The following is a 10,545-nucleotide window of genomic DNA, read 5'->3' on the forward strand; positions in this document are numbered from 1 at the left end:
GTTGCCACTTCTGCAAGCAACATGGACATTTTGCCAGAGTATGTCCACAGAGGGGGTCCCAAAGATCCCAGGGAGCTGAACCATCTGGATCAGCGGCACAGTGGGGTAGACGATCAGCTGCCGTTCCTTCATTTCAGCCAGCACCATCTCAGTCACAGCAGAGGCCAGGAGGAAGCCAGACAGTTGGCCAGCCTCCTAGACAGCAGGCCAGAATATTTGCTTTGACCGAGGAGCAGGCTCAGGAAGCACCAGATGATGATGTTGCAGGCAACTGATTTGTTTGATTATCCTGCATATATATTGAGGGATACCAGTGCTTCACGTATTTTTATTTTTGAAAGAATTGCATTGATGCATGCATTATCTGTTGAGTCTTTATTTACTGTAGTAGTGTTTCTTTCCTTGAGAAAAGATCTTGTATCAGTGATTTCTGTTATCTTGTATACTACAGTAAGGTAAGAATGAGATCGAGTGAGATTGTGTGGTAGATGGTATTGTACTGGTGTTCCCTGATTTTGGAACTGCATTACTGATATTGATATGCGGATCCAGTACAGAACTACCATAGATTAGTTCCAGAAGATGGTGAGAATCAGACCTGAGATGACCAAGGGATGAATATAGTACGATAAGAATTCTAGACTGAGAATTCCTTTGATATTCGTACTAGCTATGACTCGATTATTACAGAAAGGAGCAGAATGACTCCTTATGTATTCAGTTGATTTACTGAAGTTGAGTCTATCATTGGCTGATTTACCAATGATAAGAAAGTTCTTGATGTTTTCTCTGATAAGACTTCGGATCTGATTCCAATCAGAGAGATTGATTTTAGTCTTGAACTGATCTTAGAAATTGTTGAAATTTTGAATCCTGATTGAGAAAGATATAGACAATGGAGATTATATTGTACAGTCCGAACCAGAGTTGATTTCGAATCGATAGCAGTTTAAAAAGCTGATTAGAATATTTAGAACTCAATATCGATAGTCAGAACAGAGTGTCGATCAGAGTAACAGATACGTGATTTTGTATTTTGTATGAGATTGATTATTCTGTGATGTCAGATGTGTCAGAATTGTACATCAAAGCTTGAGATTGATAGTCAGAGCCGAATACCAGGTAGGTATTTCCTCTTTAATTTATGTTATTAACTGATTTGTGTATATCAAATAGTTCGAATCAGAAATGACAGATATTGTCAGAAACTTACAGTAGTGGATTTAGTGTTCAGTCTGATGATTGCGACTGTATTGTATTCGAACAGATAGTGGTGATATAGACAGATGAGATCAGTTATAACAGAAATGTATTGATATGTTGGCAGAAATTGTACTGATATGTCTAAATTGCTAACAGAAAAGATAGAAAGATAGAAATCAGAAGATTATTACAGATTTTGTATAGTTCTGAATAGAAATGGGAGTACATTTCTATGGCTTTCGTAATGAAATTACCGCCTTTTCTTTAGATGATGATATGATATGATTATGATTGACAGATTAATCAATCTATATCTATCAGTTTGTACCAGATTACGTACAAACAGAACCAGATGACATAGATCAATGTCAAAGAAATAGTCAGATTGACGAGAATGCAAGAATTAGATGATATCAGATTGTGATTTTGACGGAGTTGTACTTGTGATAGATTATACATAAGCTCTCTTGTGCAGATTTATTACAGATTGACAGATAGTCAGAGTAGATTACCAGATATTGACAGATAACTGTAGAGCTTTGGTACTGGATGTTAGTACTAGTTGATATAGATTATTGTCATGACATGATTGATTGTATGACCGTAGCTATCAAGATAGTTCAGAATGAACAGATTTAAGAAACCAACGTTGGATAATAACGATTGGTAATTGAAGATGAAGATTGATTATGTTCTCGATTGGGATAAATAGATAGGATAACAACTACAGATGGTATTGTTTGTTATAGATTGCAGATTGGCATATACGGATGATGTATAGCCAGTGTTGCGAGATTGACTTTATCAGAGCTAGTTGTAGAGATAGAATTTGATATGAGATTGAAATTTCAGAACAGATTCATTGAGATGAGTTTTTAATTTAAACTCTGTATACATTTCTTCTGATAATCTGAATTGATTACTTGCGAGTTCGAGGACGAACTCAGATCTAAGAGGGGGAGAAATGTAAGGCCCGAGATGTTATTACAGTAATTTGAGATTAATCTGAAATGATTATAGACAGAACGGATTAGCTGGAGAAAAGTAATGCCAAGATTTTAAGTCGATATTAATGAAATTGTGAAGAGGAGGCCGAAGCCTCACCGCACCCACGGTGTTAACAGGGACCGCCCCCGCGGTGCAGTACCGCACCCGCGGTCTTGACATGTACCGCACCCGCGGTCATGCAATTTCAGAAAAGATAAGATTGTCGAACCATGAGCGCACCCGCGGTCTTACACCTACCGCACCCGCGGTGCGACGTGTTGTGCGAAAAATGGTGACACCTCTTAGCTTGCATGCACGAGTATATATATGCACGAATCCTTCGAAAAAGCATTAGATAATGTAATGCCCGAGATTTTAATTAGATTAATATGAGATTATGGATTATGACTTAATGTGGTTATAGCCGGGCCAGTCCGAGATTTTATTGGACCAAGAAGTAGGAAGAGCCAAGATGTGGGCCGAAAGTGTCTCGCCCGGGCGGAAGTTTATGTCCGCTCGAGCGAGACGGAATTCTACAAGAGGGCCGAAAGTGTCTCGCCCGGGCGGAAGTTTTTGTCCGCCCGAGCGAGACTTAATCGCGCAGAAGGGCCGAGAGTTGCTCGCCCGGGCGGTAATTTATGTCCGCCCGAGCGAGAGACGTGGGTTATGAAAAATCATGCCACGTATCTTATGGTTGCATGCAATATATATATATATATACATGCGTGAATTGCTGGGGAATTGAGACAAAAAGAATCGAGAAAGGGTTCTGTCATTTTATTGAAAAATCCTTACGCCTTTATATTTCAATCCGTCCGTTAGATTTTAAATCCGACTTCGGTACCGTGTTCCTATCGACGTAGGCTACAACTGGACATTTGAGTTCGAGACTTCGACAGAATCAGAATATCAGAAAGAAAGGTATAAATTAATGTTGAGTTGGGATTGCACAACTCGAGGGAGGTTTGACTCGAGTTTCCCTAAATCACATACTTTTATTTATTGCATTGATATTTGCAATTGATAAGACTTATGATTGTAGCTTATTGATTTATAGCTACTGTATGATAAGATTGATATTTGTAGCCTATTGATTATAGCTACTGCATGAGATGACTACTGATTCGCTAGTCATTGACTGAATGGTTTAGATACTGAATGCATGTATTGATTACTGAGTCGTGAGTCATAGGCTGATTCGCCTAGTCACCTGTTGATTCGTCTGGTTATAGACTGATTCGTCTATTTATTGGCTGATTCGCCTAATTATAGCTGATTCGCTATATTTAGACTGATTCGTCTAAACTTAAGCTGATTCGCTTAATTACAGGCTGATTCGCCTGGTTATTGGCTGATTCGCCTAATTACCGGCTGATTCGTCGGGTTATTGACTGAGTCGTCAATTCTGTGGCTGATTCGCCCAGACACTGATATATGAATTATATCGATGCCGTTTAGGGATTGATTCATTCCTATCGACTGAGATTCGATATAATACCTATATTCAGACATCGGGATCCCTAGGATAGAGTTGAGTCGAGTCTGAGACGACGTGTCAGTTGAGTCGAGTCTGAGATGACGCGTCGGTTGAGTTGAGTCGGATATGACAGGTTGATTTACATTGTTTATATCATTCATGTTTATTGAATGCTTGATATTGATTATGTTTCTGATTTGAGACATGTTATGAATACTTCTTATATGCTTTCGTATATGTTTTTATATGACTGCATGTTTACATTGTTTATACTGGGATATTTATATCTCACCGGAGTTATCCGGCTGTTGTCTTGTTTTGTATGTGTGCATGACAACAGGTAGGGCTGGAGCAGGGTCAAGAAGAGGATGAGAGAAGATTAGATAGCGTGGAGGCTCCGGACTTGGTTAGAGATAGGGTTAGACACTTGATATTAGCTGTTAAACCCTAGTTGAATAAATGTATGTAGTACAGGACTTGTACTTTTATACTGAGTTGTATGTTCATGTTTAATATGTACTTTGAGTAAATTACATTACGTTTCCGCTTTGTATTTAAAACAAAAAAAAAAATATTTAGACCCTGTTTTATAATTGATTAATTAGTCCCAATGATGATTAAGAACATGATTAGCGTCCGGGTCCCCACAGATAATCTGAAAAAGGGTCTGAAGAAGAAAGGAGAAAATCTTTACGCCTTTTTCGAGAAATCCGTCCGTCTGATTTTGAATCCGACTTCAGTATCGAGTTCCTAGCAACGTAGGCTACAACTGGACGTAAGTTTTACTACGTTTTGACATGCTTTGAAATTATGATATTGTCAGAATTGAATGGAACTCATATATGTTGTGCTTGACATAGTAGACATCATAGAATCGAAGTCATATTAAGAAACGGACTGATTATGGAATTGTTATGATTTTCGTAGTAGTTTTGGACTCGAGTTGATATCAGAATTGAGTTGTTATTGAGTAGGAGATATTAGAATTAATATCTGATTGATATGGTATGGTTGGGTATATGGATATTATACCGTTACGCCATCGATATTGAAGTAAGTTAAGTATTGAGCAGAACAGATTTGATTCGAGTGGTGTATTGATATTATACTCCTCGATATTGTTCTTGTCAGATCGATAGTGACAGGTTTTGAGTTCGAGACTTCGACAGAGCCAGAATATCAGAAAGAAAGGTATAAATTAATGTTGAGTTGGGATTGCACAACTCGAGTGAGGTTTGACTCGAGTTTCCCTAAATCACATACTTTTACTTATTGCATTGATATTTGCAATTGATCAGACTTATGATTGTAGTCTATTGATTTATAGCTACTGTGTGATAAGATTGATATTTGTAGCCTATTGATTTATAGCTACTGCATGTAATGACTGCTGATTCGCTAGTCATTGACTGATTTGCTTAGATACTGACTGTATGTATTGATTACTGAGTCGTTGAGTCATAGGCTGATTCGCCTAGTCACCGGCTAATTCGTCGGGTTATAGACTGATTCGTCTAAACTTAAGCTGATTCGCTGAATTACAGGCTGATTCGTCTGGTTATTGGCTGATTCGCCTAATTACCGGCTGATTCGTCGGGTTATTGACTGAGTCGTCAATTCTGTGGCTGATTCGCCCAGACACTGATATAAGAATTATATCGATGCCGTTTAGGGATTGATTCATTCCTATCGACTGAGATTCGATATAATACCTATATTCAGACATCGGGATCCCTAGGATAGAGTTGAGTCGAGTCTGAGACGACGCGTCAGTGGAGTCGAGTCTGATGACGACGCGTCGGTTGAGTTGAGTCTGATATGACCTGTTGATTTACATTGTTTATGCCAGTCATGATTATTGAATGTTTGATATTGATTCATGTATTCTGATTTGATACAGGTTAAGAATATGTCTTATATATGCTTTCGTACATGCTTTTATATGATTGCATGTTTACATTGTTTATACTGGGATATTTATATCTCACCGGAGTTATCCGGCTGTTGTCTTGTTTTGTATGTGTGCATGACAACAGGTGGGGCTGGATCAGGGTCAAGAAGAGGATGAGAGATGACGAGTTTAGCGTGGTGATTCCGGACTTGGTAGAGATAGGGTTAGACACTTGATATCAGTTGTTAAACCCTAGTTGAATAAATGTATGTTGTACATGACTTGTACTTTTATACTGAGATGTATATTCATGTTTAATATGTAATTTGAGTAAATTACATTACGTTTCCGCTTTGTATTTGAAAAAAAAAATTAGACCCTGTTTTATAATTGATTAATTAGTCCCAAATATGATTAAGAACTTGATTAGCGTCCGGGTCCCCACAACAGGTGGTATCAGAGCAATAGATCCTTTAGATTGAGATAGAAGAGACTAGTGAGCGGGGGTAGATTGAGTTTTCTTTCCTTGCTTGTGATGCTAGCATGTCTTACTGCTTTAAATAATACATGTTACTTGATTTATCTGATTTGATTTGGTAATATGTATTGTTGAGAACAAATCTGAACCGATTCTCGATCAGCAGTAAGATGATCGGAGGAAGGACTGAATTGAAACAGGTTTGCTGGATTGAGTTACTAATCCTTGTGATATTCAGATATGCCTCCCAAACGAATACCAGAACAGGGTAGTACATCGAATCCTCCAATGGATGTAACACCGACTCCAATGGAAACCTTGCTGAAGAGGTTTCAGTCATTCAAACCACCCACTCTGACGGGTACTGAGACATCAGTCGAGTGTGAGAGTTGGTTAGGTAGCATTGAGTTGCTGTTTGATTCACTGGAGTACAGTGATGAGCACCGGATTAAATTGATTGGGCACCAGTTGTTTGATGTTGCACAAAGCTGGTGGGTTACAATGAAGAGGGCCTTGGAGCAGCGAGGTACGATTATTACTTGGGATGTATTTAAAACTGAGTTTTATCAGAGATTTTTCTCAATATCGTACAGAAAAGACAAGGGGGCGGAGTTTGCCAATTTGAGACAGGGTCAGCTGAACATTGAAGAATATGTGACCAAGTTCTCTACCTTGTTGAAGTTTGCTCCTCATGTTTCTAAAAATGACGAAGCCGTTGCTGATCAGTTCATCAATGGCTTGAATCCCGATATTTTTACATTGGTGAACACAGGGCGACCGAATAACTTTGCTGATGCCATGAATAGAGAAAAGGGCGCTGAAGCGGGCCTGATAAGACAGAGAGGAGCTGAATTTGTTCCTCCAGTGTCGAGACCACCGCAGCCACCTCTTCGATTCGAGAGTGGCAGTATCAGTGGTAGAAGGAAAGATTTTCTTAAGGCTAGAGGAAAGCAATTGAAGAAGTCGGGCGGCAGTTCTTCTAGCTCCAGTGGTTCTCAGCAGAGTTATACTGGCGTTTACTGCGGAAATTGTGGAGGGAGACATTCCACTGAGCAATGCCAAGGAGTACTTGGTAGTTGCCACTTCTGCAAGCAACATGGACATTTTGCCAGAGTATGTCCACAGAGGGGTTCCCAAAGATCCCAGGGAGCTGAACCATCTGGATCAGCGGCACAGTGGGGTAGACGATCAGCTGCCGTTCCTTCATTTCAGCCAGCACCATCTCAGTCACAGCAGAGGCCAGGAGGAAGCCAGACAGTTGGCCAGCCTCCTAGACAGCAGGCCAGAATATTTGCTTTGACCGAGGAGCAGGCTCAGGAAGCACCAGATGATGATGTTGCAGGTAACTGATTTGTTTGATTATCCTGCATATATATTGAGGGATACCAGTGCTTCACGTATTTTTATTTTTGAAAGAATTGCATTGATGCATGCATTATCTGTTGAGTCTTTATTTACTGTAGTAGTGTTTCCTTCCTTGAGAAAAGATCTTGTATCAGTGATTTCTGTTAGATCTTGTATACTACAGTAAGGTAAGAATGAGATCGAGTGAGATTGTGTGGTAGATGGTATTGTACTGGTGTTCCTTGATTTTGGAACTGCATTACTGATATTGATATGCGGATCCAGTACAGAACTACCATAGATTAGTTCCAGAAGATGGTGAGAATCAGACCTGAGATGACCAAGGGATGAATATAGTACGATAAGAATTCTAGACTGAGAATTCCTTTGATATTCGTACTAGCTATGACTCGATTATTACAGAAAGGAGCAGAATGACTCCTTATGTATTCAGTTGATTTACTGAAGTTGAGTCTATCATTGGCTGATTTACCAATGATAAGAAAGTTCTTGATGTTTTCTCTGATAAGACTTCGGATCTGATTCCAATCAGAGAGATTGATTTTAATCTTGAACTGATCTTAGAAATTGTTGAAATTTTTAATCCTGATTGAGAAAGATATAGACAATGGAGATTATATTGTACAGTCCGAACCAGAGTTGATTTCGAATCGATAGCAGTTTAAAAAGCTGATTAGAATATGTAGAACTCAATATCGATAGTCAGAACAGAGTGTCGATCAGAGTAACAGATACGTGATTTTGTATTTTGTATGAGATTGATTATTCTGTGATGTCAGATGTGTCAGAATTGTACAGCAAAGCTTGAGATTGATAGTCAGAGCCGAATACCAGGTAGGTATTTCCTCTTTAATTTATGTTATTAAATGATTTGTGTATATCAAATAGTTCGAATCAGAAATGACAGATATTGTCAGAAACTTACAGTCGTGGATTTAGTGTTCAGTCTGATGATTGCGACTGTATTTTATTCGAACAGATAGTGGTGATATAGACAGATGAGATCAGTTATAACAGAAATGTATTGATATGTTGGCAGAAATTGTACTGATATGTCTAAATTGCTAACAGAAAAGATAGAAAGATAGAAATCAGAAGATTATTACAGATTTTGTATAGTTCTGAATAGAAATGGGAGTACATTTCTATGGCTTTCGTAATGAAATTACCGCCTTTTCTTTTGATGATGATATGATATGATTATGATTGACAGATTATTCAATCTATATCTATCAGTTTGTACTAGATTACGTACAAACAGAACCAGATGACATAGATCAATGTCAAAGAAATAGTCAGATTGACGAGAATGCAAGAATTAGATGATATCAGATTGTGATTTTGACGGAGTTGTACTTGTGATAGATTATATCATAAGCTCTCTTGTGCAGATTTATTACAGATTGACAGATAGTCAGAGTAGATTACCAGATATTGACAGATAACTGTAGAGCTTTGGTACTGGATGTTAGTACTAGTTGATATAGATTATTGTCATGACATGATTGATTGTATGACCGTAGCTATCAAGATAGTTCAGAATGAACAGATTTAAGAAACCAACGTTGGATAATAACGATTGGTAATTGAAGATGAAGATTGATTATGTTCTCGATTGGGATAAACAGATAGGATAACAACTACAGATGGTATTGTTTGGTTATAGATTGCAGATTGGCATATACGGATGATGTATAGCCAGTGTTGCGAGATTGACTTTATCAGAGCTAGTTGTAGAGATAGAATTTGATATGAGATTGAAATTTCAGAACAGATTCATTGAGATGAGTTTTTAATTTAAACTCTGTATACATTTCTTCTGATAATCTGAATTGATTACTTGCGAGTTCGAGGACGAACTCAGATCTAAGAGGGGGAGAAATGTAAGGCCCGAGATGTTATTACAGTAATTTGAGATTAATCTGAAATGATTATAGACAGAACGGATTAGCTGGAGAAAAGTAATGCCAAGATTTTAAGTCGAGATTAATGAAATTGTGAAGAGGAGGCCGAAGCCTCACCGCACCCACGGTGTTAACAGGGACCGCCCCCGCGGTGCAGTACCGCACCCGCGGTCTTGACATGTACCGCACCCGCGGTCATGCAATTTCAGAAAAGATAAGATTGTCGAACCATGAGCGCACCCGCGGTCTTACACCTACCGCACCCGCGGTGCGACGTGTTGTGCGAAAAATGGTGACACCTCTTAGCTTGCATGCACGAGTATATATATGCACGAATCCTTCGAAAAAGCATTAGATAATCTGAAAAAGGGTCTGAAGAAGAAAGGAGAAAATCTTTACGCCTTTTTCGAGAAATCCGTCCGTCTGATTTTGAATCCGACTTCAGTATCGAGTTCCTAGCAACGTAGGCTACAACTGGACGTAAGTTTTACTACGTTTTGACATGCTTTGAAATTATGATATTGTCAGAATTGAATGGAACTCATATATGTTGTGCTTGACATAGTAGACATCATAGAATCGAAGTCATATTAAGAAACGGACTGATTATGGAATTGTTATGATTTTCGTAGTAGTTTTGGACTCGAGTTGATATCAGAATTGAGTTGTTATTGAGTAGGAGATATTAGAATTAATATCTGATTGATATGGTATGGTTGGGTATATGGATATTATACCGTTATGCCATCGATATTGAAGTAAGTTAAGTATTGAGCAGAACATATTTGATTCGAGTGGTGTATTGATATTATACTCCTCGATATTGTTCTTGTCAGATCGATAGTGACAGGTTTTGAGTTCGAGACTTCGACAGAGCCAGAATATCAGAAAGAAAGGTATAAATTAATGTTGAGTTGGGATTGCACAACTCGAGTGAGGTTTGACTCGAGTTTCCCTAAATCACATACTTTTACTTATTGCATTGATATTTGCAATTGATCAGACTTATGATTGTAGTCTATTGATTTATAGCTACTGTGTGATAAGATTGATATTTGTAGCCTATTGATTTATAGCTACTGCATGTAATGACTGCTGATTCGCTAGTCATTGACTGATTTGCTTAGATACTGACTGTATGTATTGATTACTGAGTCGTTGAGTCATAGGCTGATTCGCCTAGTCACCGGCTGATTCGTCGGGTTATAGACTGATTCGTCTAAACTTAAGCTGATTCGCT

The sequence above is a fragment of the Primulina eburnea genome, unplaced genomic scaffold (assembly GCF_022965805.1).
Source record: "Primulina eburnea isolate SZY01 unplaced genomic scaffold, ASM2296580v1 ctg446, whole genome shotgun sequence".
Lineage (NCBI taxonomy): Eukaryota > Viridiplantae > Streptophyta > Magnoliopsida > Lamiales > Gesneriaceae > Primulina > Primulina eburnea.